We start from the raw sequence: 8544 nt of genomic DNA, 5'->3' as shown, positions 1-8544 counted from the left end.
TCAGTTTGTGTGAAACTTTAGCATTAGCTTCCACTAAATACTGTGTTACCATAGCGGTTTAGCATTAGCTTCCCTCAATTGCTATGTTGGTGTAATGCTGCAGCATTAGCTTCTGCTAAATGCTGTGTTTGTGTTTATGCTTAGTGCTTCAGGGTTAGCACAGTTAAGTTTTTAGTTAGTGATGCTCATGTGCAACAAACAAAGAGTTGTCCTGGGAAATGTTTAGTGAGTTCTGGAAAATAAAACATTCTGGAAAGCAGGAACATCGGCTCATTCAAAGCGTGGAACGATTAGCTTCAAAACTGAACTAAAATGATGGAAAGTGATCCGTAGTGGACAGCCTGAGCGCTCATGTTGACCATTTGCTTGGATGGCCGTGATGTGAGGAGAGCAGAGGGACATCAGGTGAAGATTGCTTTACAACACAATTTCAGGTCTACAACTTTATTTCTTTTTGATCAGGATCTTTTGAAGAAGGTAAAACATACCAAGAAGATGATGTATTGTTGGGAGAGTCCTGCTGCTGTCGGTTCAGCTCATTTTGATTACAGGTCCGTCTCGTTTAAACACAGAAAACCTTTCAGTCCATGTGAAACCCTGACAGAAAGTGACATGAAAGTCAGATTATTGAACAGAGTTTTTGACTTTTTAAGGCTGTGATCTTGAGCTTTTGATCAGCTGATTGACATTTCTTTTGGTCCAGTGTCTCCTTTGCATTTTGAAGCTGGCTGGTTACGATCCACCTGCACAAATCAGGAATATTTGTCTAAGATTATTATCAAGAGTTCATCAATCTGATAATCTGTTCACAAAATACAGAACAGGAAACTGTTATTATTCTTTGTTTATATTTATTCTTCATTTTAGCAGGTTAATTGATTCTTACTTTGAACAAAATGTTTGAATTAAACTATTTCACAGGCTGAAAAAGTATCATGATCTTAGCATTTCATGTCAGTTGATATCGATAATTATTGGTCCGTTTTTGTGTTAAATGTCTGAAATATTGCCAAATCGTTGGCGTGACATTTCCTGTTTTATCCTCATTTTTACTCCATTTTATTTTTAATCAGTTAGAACGGTGACTAAACCTTAAACTGCTGCTGCGCTGGTTACTCAGCAGGTTGTTGCTAAGCAACCAAAGAGTGAGAGAGTGAGCTGATACCTGATCAGAGTTCAGTAAATAGCCTATATATTGAATATTGAATATTTTATTACATGCATCATGGATTGATATTGGTCACGTGTCATCGCGATATATTGATTGTTATTGATTTATTGTCCAGCCTGATGTTTCATTATGATAAATACGAGGAAACATTTTGCTTCATCAAACTCATTTTAAAAGTCGGGTTATGATTTTAGTTCAGTTTTTTTTAAGCAGAAATGCTGTAAACAATTCTCAACTCAATTGTTTCTAATAGTTTTTTCTTTAAACCGCCCCAAAATTCAACAATTTATGGTTTATTTCCATAAATCTTTATATTTATTCAGGGTTTTATTGCATTCTTTTCTTTGCTGTGACCCAGTTTTGCGTCTCTGAATGCATCTGCTGATCAGAACCTGCAGCAGACGGTCTCATCCTCACCTCAGGAGGACGTGGGCGGAGTCATGCTGTCATGTCAAAGAAAATCACTTCAGTCTTCAATGAATACATAAACAGGCCCCCCGTCACTCCGCGCTCCAGTAACGGCGAGCCTTTCTGAAGGAAGCAGCGCCTGCAGAGCCCATTTGTAGCGCCGGCCGCCGCACGCAGCGAGCGTCTGCTCAGCCTCGGACGCTGGTGGCGTTTCACTGAGGTTCACATCCAGGTTAGAGGCGCCGGCAGATCAGGATCATGAGAGTCTGAAGAGGAAAAACTCATCTGAAGAAAAAAGGCTTCTATAAACCACAAGAAGAACAACAGAAGAAGAAGTGACCCGAACTTCTTCATGCAAAGTTGATCAGTGATCATTTGCAGAGTTACATTTACTCAATTACTTTTACTTGAGTAACTTTTTTGAAAAAAATGACTTTTAGGAGTATTTTTTGTTGTAACTTACTTTTTACTTGAGTAATTTTATTATAAAGTATTTCTGCTCTTACTTAAGTAAAATTCTGGATTTTCTACCCACTGAACGAAAAACAAACATGTTTTAACCAAAAGTTCACCAGACCTGCAGTTTCTCTTAGTTTCTTACTGAAAGAAACTGATTTGGAAAATTTTTTTCCCCCAATTTATTTATTTATTTTTGCTATTTATATTAATTATTGTCATTTCGGTCCATCCATTGATGTAATGTTTAAATATTAAATGATTGATAATTTGATCAGTTACTCAGTACTTGAGTAGATTTTTTAAATACTTTTTTCCTCTTATTGTGTAATTTATTGAACGGCTTCTTTTTGCTTTTGCTTGATTAAAACTATGTTGAAGTAGCGCTGCTCTGACTTGAGTTAAATGTTGGGGAACGCTTGCCGTCTCTGGTCGTTTGTCGTGACTTTGGGGTTGAAAAAAGGGGCTAGTTGTCATCCGGATTTTGGTAGAAAGAGAGAGGGGAAAAAAGAAAACAGGAAATTATTGAGTTTGTTTTAATTTATTATGCGATTATTTGATTTCTTGATAAATCCTGTTGGACTTTTTACCACCAGGTTAAGGTTCTTGTTGGAAGTGTCAGTATTTGGATTAATCATCTTGATCAACATCATTGGTTTAATGGAGTTTTTGCATTTGGAACCTCTTGGTAGCACAAAACAAAATTGAAGAAACATGAAAAATGGAATAAAATAACAAAATATTTTTAATCAAATTGAGTTTAAAGAATCTAAATATGATAATAAATTCTTACAGTGAAGAGACTGCAGTGCATAAAGGACAATCCAGATGCTTATTTGTTGAGTTTACTGCTTTGGTGACCAGAACTCCATCATCTGCTCCTCCTCCAGCTGCTGTGGTTCTGACCCAAACCAACCTGTTCCCCTCCTGGCCTGTGGGGGCGCTGCACCAAGAATCACTGAAGGAAACAACACAAAAACCTCTGAAGACACTGAGAGCAACTTCCTTCTTCACCAGATGGAAACTAAAATGGAGGCGTCAGATTTTAGCGGTTGGTAAAAACCAATAAGCTAGGTTGGTAGCATCAACTAACTGACTCAGTCTTTGGTTGCTTAGCAACAACCTGCTGAGTAATTTGCGCAGCAGCAGTTTAAAGTTTTTCCACGGTGCCTCATAACTGACTAAAAATAAAAAGCAACGGCATGAAGTGAAAACTAAGGATAAAACAAGAAAATATTTCACATATTTAAATTGATTGATTATTGATATTGACTGATATGAAATGTGTTTCTCAGCCATTTCGTTGAGCCCTGCGTTGACGGTGAAAGTCGGCACACAAAATAATATTTTTACTTTCTAACGTGCGGGTTTGTTTTAGATGAGTTGGTTTCTGCGTTCAGGTTTCAGGTAAATCTACCCAAACATGGCGGACATGTTGATGGCTGAAAGGTCGTCCCGAGGTGAAACACGGCCGTCGTTCTCTGCCCTCTGGGAGCGCCTGTCCTCCCATCAGGTCATCTTAATTAGCCCCGTATTAATCACCTCCTCTCCTGTGTGGCTGTGTGATCCCAGCAGGCGGTGACCAGCGGGGCACAGCGATCCGTGTTTGCTCAGAAAACACACACAGTTAATTAATTACAGCGACCCGCGTCGGGACAAACCTTTCTGTGTCGGTTAAAGCAGCTGGACTCCCGCTGCAGAGGCTCAATCACAAACAGAAGCTGCTTTTAATGGGAATAAGTCCTGAAAAAAAGGATTTGTTTTTTATTTGGGATCCGTCCTCGTTCGTTCGTCGTCCTGATTAATTCGCTCCCATGCCGCCTCCTCCCCGCGCTCTGATTGGCTGCTGGGAGGGCCCGCTGCGGTAAGACGGCACATTTATACGGGCCGGTTTCCGGCAAACAGGCCGCAGCGGGTCGCTGATGAACTGGCGAGCTTGACGGGAAAGGCGCTGCCGAGCCGGACGCGCTACCCAGAATGCAGCTGTGAGCCGACTGGAAAGGCTGGAACTGAAAGTTCAGAAGTGGATGATCCTTTGAGATTTTTATGATCTGTGTGTGAGAGATAAATGACGCCTCTCCGTTTCCCAGAATTACACTCAACTTTTATGCTTAAAGCTTCAAAGGCGACACATTGTGCTTTCTTAAAGAAGCTAGGATGGATGAGAGACGTTGGAGTTAAGAAAAATAGAAAATTATTCACCTAAAATCTGTCAAATAAATTCAGCCTCTGTATTTAATTTATACTTTATTTTGTTGAATTGATCAGAGTCTAGAAACTTCTTCAAAACAGGAAATCCAAGAGAACATTGAAGTGAAGCAGATGTGTTGATCTTTGAGTCGGTTCTTGTCCCACTAAATGGATGCGCTCTAATTTTTCAGTGTGAATTTAATTTAACCGTTAAAGGCTCAGTCAGTGCGCAGGGTGAGGTATTAACTCTTATTTTTTTATTTAATAACTAACGCTTGCTGCGTCCCGTTGTACTGATCCGGGTCGAACCAGGAGCTCGTGTAATCCCTGCGGTGCTCTGGTTTCTGTTCCTCCCGTTTCATGCCTGAGATTTCTTCTTCTCCTGTTCCTGAGTTCATTGTTTGTGTTGGAGTCTGAGCTGCAGAGGTCAGAGGTCATCTCTGCTTTGAATCTTTCTGCAGACGATCAGAACCAGAAGATTTGACAGCTAGAGCGGCTCAAGAGTCCCTGAAACAGAAAACGTTGATAATTCAGCAGAAAAACATCAAACATTTTGATTTATTTGGCGTCACATGACCGGCAATGAACGCATGAGAACCCGCGCCGGGCCGAAGCCGGACCACCGCGCAGCTACAGGAAGCAGTGCATTATGGGTTAAACAGGCTCTGGATTTACAGCTGAAGGATGAGTTTTTACCTCGGGAGGAAACCTTTGACCCCCCGCCCCGAACAGGATGCGATCCGTCTCATCTGATGAGTTACGGTCGGGCTGGGAGGCTCGGAGGATCAGCTGCTGTCAAGGTGAACCAACGGCAGAAACGAGGAAGATGAGGAGAAACCAATGAAGCAAAACCCAAAGAAGAAGAAAAACAGGTTACATAACGGGGTGTTTTAATTCAATTTTATTTATATAGCACCAATTCGCAGCAGATGTCTGCCCAGGCCTCTTTGCAAGATTTACTTCTCCATTTAATATCCAATTAAGCAGGTTCAAACTCTTTCATAATTCGGTTTCAGTCCAGTAGAGTCGGCCCGGTTGGGACCAGAACTCCATCATCTGCTCCGTCTCCAGCTGCTGTGGTTCTTTCTCTCTGCTCTGAGTCAAACCAACCTGTTCCCCTCCTGGCCTGTGGGGGCGCTGCACTAAGAACCACTGAAAGAAACAACAAAAAACCTCTGAAGACCCTGAGAGCAACTTCCTTCTTTATGAAATGTAAACAAAAATGGAGCTGTTTTAGCGGTTGCTTTAGGTAAAAATCCACGAGTCATTTCTCCTGCTAGCGCTAGCATAGCATGTTTGTTTTGGTTGTATTCGCCCAGAATGCCCTGTTCTGGAGTCCACTTCCTGCTTTTGGCGTTCACATATGCATTCAAACCGAACTGTAGTTCACTTCAACCGAATCCAGGCCGAGGTTTGGAGATGGACCAGAGTTCACGCCTCCCCAAACAAACCAGATTCTCCAGCCAAACGGACTGGAGTTGAACTAAAGTGGACTAAATATGGCTGATGTGAACGCTGGCTTAAAATAATTCATGTCCTTCTGATTCAAGTCTAGTCAAATCGATTGATTCAGATCCAACTGTACCGCCAGTTAAATGCTGAATGATTTGCATTAATGCTGCTTCTTCTGCTCTGCTTGCTTTTCCGGTGCGTCTGCTGCCTCCTGTCGGCCTGCTGCTCGTCTGCAGGTTTGTAATTAATGTTTCCTCCACGTTTTCTTCTTGTTTCCTCCTTGTTTCCTCTTTGTTTCTTCCATTTTTCCTCTTTGTTTCCTCTTTGTTTCCTCCTTGTTTCCTCTTTGTTTCCTCTTTGTTTCCACCTTGTTTCCTCTTTGTTTCCACCTTGTTTCCTCTTTGTTTCCTCCTTGTTTCCTCTTTGTTTCCTCCTTTATTCCTCCTTGTTTCCTCTTTGTTTCTTCCATTTTTCCTCTTTGTTTCCTCTTTGTTTCCTCCTTGTTTCCTCTTTGTTTCCTCCTTGTTTCCTCTTTGTTTCCTCTTTGTTTCCACCTTGTTTCCTCTTTGTTTCCTCCTTGTTTTCTCTTTGTTTCCTCCTTGTTTCCTCTTTGTTTCCTCCTTTATTCCTCCTTGTTTCCTCTTTGTGTCCTCCATGTTTCCTCTTTGTTTCCTCCTTGTTTCCTCTTTGTGTCTTCCTTGTTTCCTCTTTGTTTCCTCCATGTTTCCTCTTTGTGTCCTCCATGTTTCCTCTTTGTTTCCTCCTTGTTTCCTCCCGGTTTCCTCCTTGTTTCCTCTTTGTGTCCTCCATGTTTCCTCTTTGTTTCCTCCTTGTTTCCACCTTGTTTCCGCCTGGTTTCCTCCTTGTTTCCTCTTTGTGTCCTCCATGTTTCCTCTTTGTGTCCTCCATGTGTCCTCCATGTTTCCTCCATGTGTCCTCCATGTTTCCTCCTTGTTTCCTCTTTGTGTCCTCCATGTTTCCTCTTTGTGTCCTCCATGTGTCCTCCATGTTTCCTCTTTGTGTCCTCCATGTGTCCTCCATGTTTCCTCTTTGTGTCCTCCATGTTTCCTCTTTGTGTCCTCCATGTTTCCTCTTTGTGTCCTCCATGTGTCCTCCATGTTTCCTCTTTGTGTCCTCCATGTTTCCTCTTTGTTTCCACCTTGTTTCCTCCTTGTTTCTTCCATGTTTCCTCTTTGTTTCCTCCTTGTTTCTTCCATGTTTCCTCTTTGTTTCCTCTTTGTGTCCTCATGTTTCCTCTTTGTTTCCTCCGTGTTTTGGTCTGCAGAATTGAGATTGTTCAGCTGCGTCTTCTGTCTCTGGTTTCATATCTTCTGAACTTAAAGTGGAAAAAAGTAACGAAAGGAACCAGTAAGCTAAGCGTGAACTTGTGATATCATCTTTAACTGCAGAGCATTTTGCTGTTAAGTCTGACAGAAGCTTTCATTTAGCCTGTCATCATCTGAGAACCTGAACCTGCAAACTGTTTTTACTCCAAAGACTCGATTTCAGACCGAAACTGAAGCATTTTCTGCCTCAAACTCCAAAACATCACCGTTTTTTCCAGGACTTTCCTTTTTCTTTACTCTGCAACTTGTTTTGGAAAAGTTTCTCTTTACTGATTTATTGAACTTAGTATTTACTTGACTTGACAAAATCTTACCAAGTGTTTTGTTTTGGTCTAGTCTATAGTTAATATATTTTAGTACGCTTGAAATTTTTAGAATAATTTTAGTGTCATGAACTCCTGTTTAAAATGAAAAATATACACCATTTTTAAGTCCATTGGTTTTATCTAGGGTTGCAGCTAGCAATTATTTTAGTTAGCAATTATTCTGATGATTAATCGATTGCTTTCACTATTAATCAAATAAAAAATGTTGGCACATTTTCAGACTTTCATTTCACTACTTGAGTCTATCTTATACATTATTGTATAGTATATTGCAAATAAACAATGTAAGAATTTTTTAAAAAGAGAAAACAAACATTTTATTCCCTAAAATACAATAACAGCATTCTTTTAGTAAACACTTTATTATTTGTAGCAAAGCATGGCTCTGCAGATAAAAATACATCTAACATGTGAAAAGCTCAGGCCTTTCTGCTCGACTTAACATCAATACCAGGATTATTATTTCTGTTAACTGATTAATAATTAAATGCAGAAGATGCTTAATATGAGATTTTACTGAACTTAAACAGCCTTTTTTTATTCATACTCCAGTTATCGATTAATCAATTACTAAATTAGTTGATTTCAGTATTTGATTAATCACAATTAATCCAATTAATTATTTCAGCTCCAGTTTTATTTATGAGAGCATTCAAAATGATCTTGTCTACCTGTTTTTGTAATTTAAATTTGTTAGAAAAACACATATTCCACTCAGCCAAACGGAAACAAAACAATAGAAACTCGCCAGCTGCTGCTGATCAGATGCATTAATTAACTGATCAACGACTTTAGAGAAACATTTTGCTCTGTCTATCAATCTGGGACGAGTTGAAGCGTCCAAACAGTTTGAAATCATTCTGCAGAGAGAAAAACACTTCAGACAGCTGCTAATCTTCCAGGAGTGGATCCCCCCGGCAAACTCAGCCAAAGGTCAGGGCCAGAACACCCACAAGCGCCCGCTCAGCGTCTGCAGGGTTCAGTTGGGATGTGAAATGTTAAAGTTCGTGACAGGAGGATTAGAAAAAGCTAAACAAGTACGGCTCATCTGGGAAGGTTCAAGGAGGAGGCCGATTCTCTCCAAAACGAAAATGTCAGCAGAACCTTTGCTTGTTTGTAGAGTTGGACCTGAATGAACAACGTCCAGATGAGACCAGAGAAACTTATTTGGTTGCAAAGCAAAACCTATGAGCAG

The 8544-nt window shown here is 40.4% G+C and overlaps 1 long non-coding RNA gene across 1 annotated transcript; it reads right to left on the bottom strand.

Annotated features, from left to right (window-relative positions):
* Window positions 1-262: 262 nt before the first annotated feature.
* Window positions 263-4024, bottom strand: LOC114141349 (uncharacterized). Its single transcript, XR_003594815.1, has 3 exons — window positions 3697-4024; window positions 1589-1845; window positions 263-743 (listed from the first exon to the last, which is right to left on the bottom strand). It is a non-coding gene; the product is annotated as an uncharacterized LOC114141349 (long non-coding RNA).
* Between the last annotated feature and the right edge of the window lie 4520 nt (window positions 4025-8544).

The sequence above is a fragment of the Xiphophorus couchianus genome, unplaced genomic scaffold, assembly GCF_001444195.1.
Source record: "Xiphophorus couchianus unplaced genomic scaffold, X_couchianus-1.0 Scaffold1000102, whole genome shotgun sequence".
NCBI lineage: Eukaryota > Metazoa > Chordata > Actinopteri > Cyprinodontiformes > Poeciliidae > Xiphophorus > Xiphophorus couchianus.
This window is presented reverse-complemented; position numbering and strand designations above follow the sequence as displayed.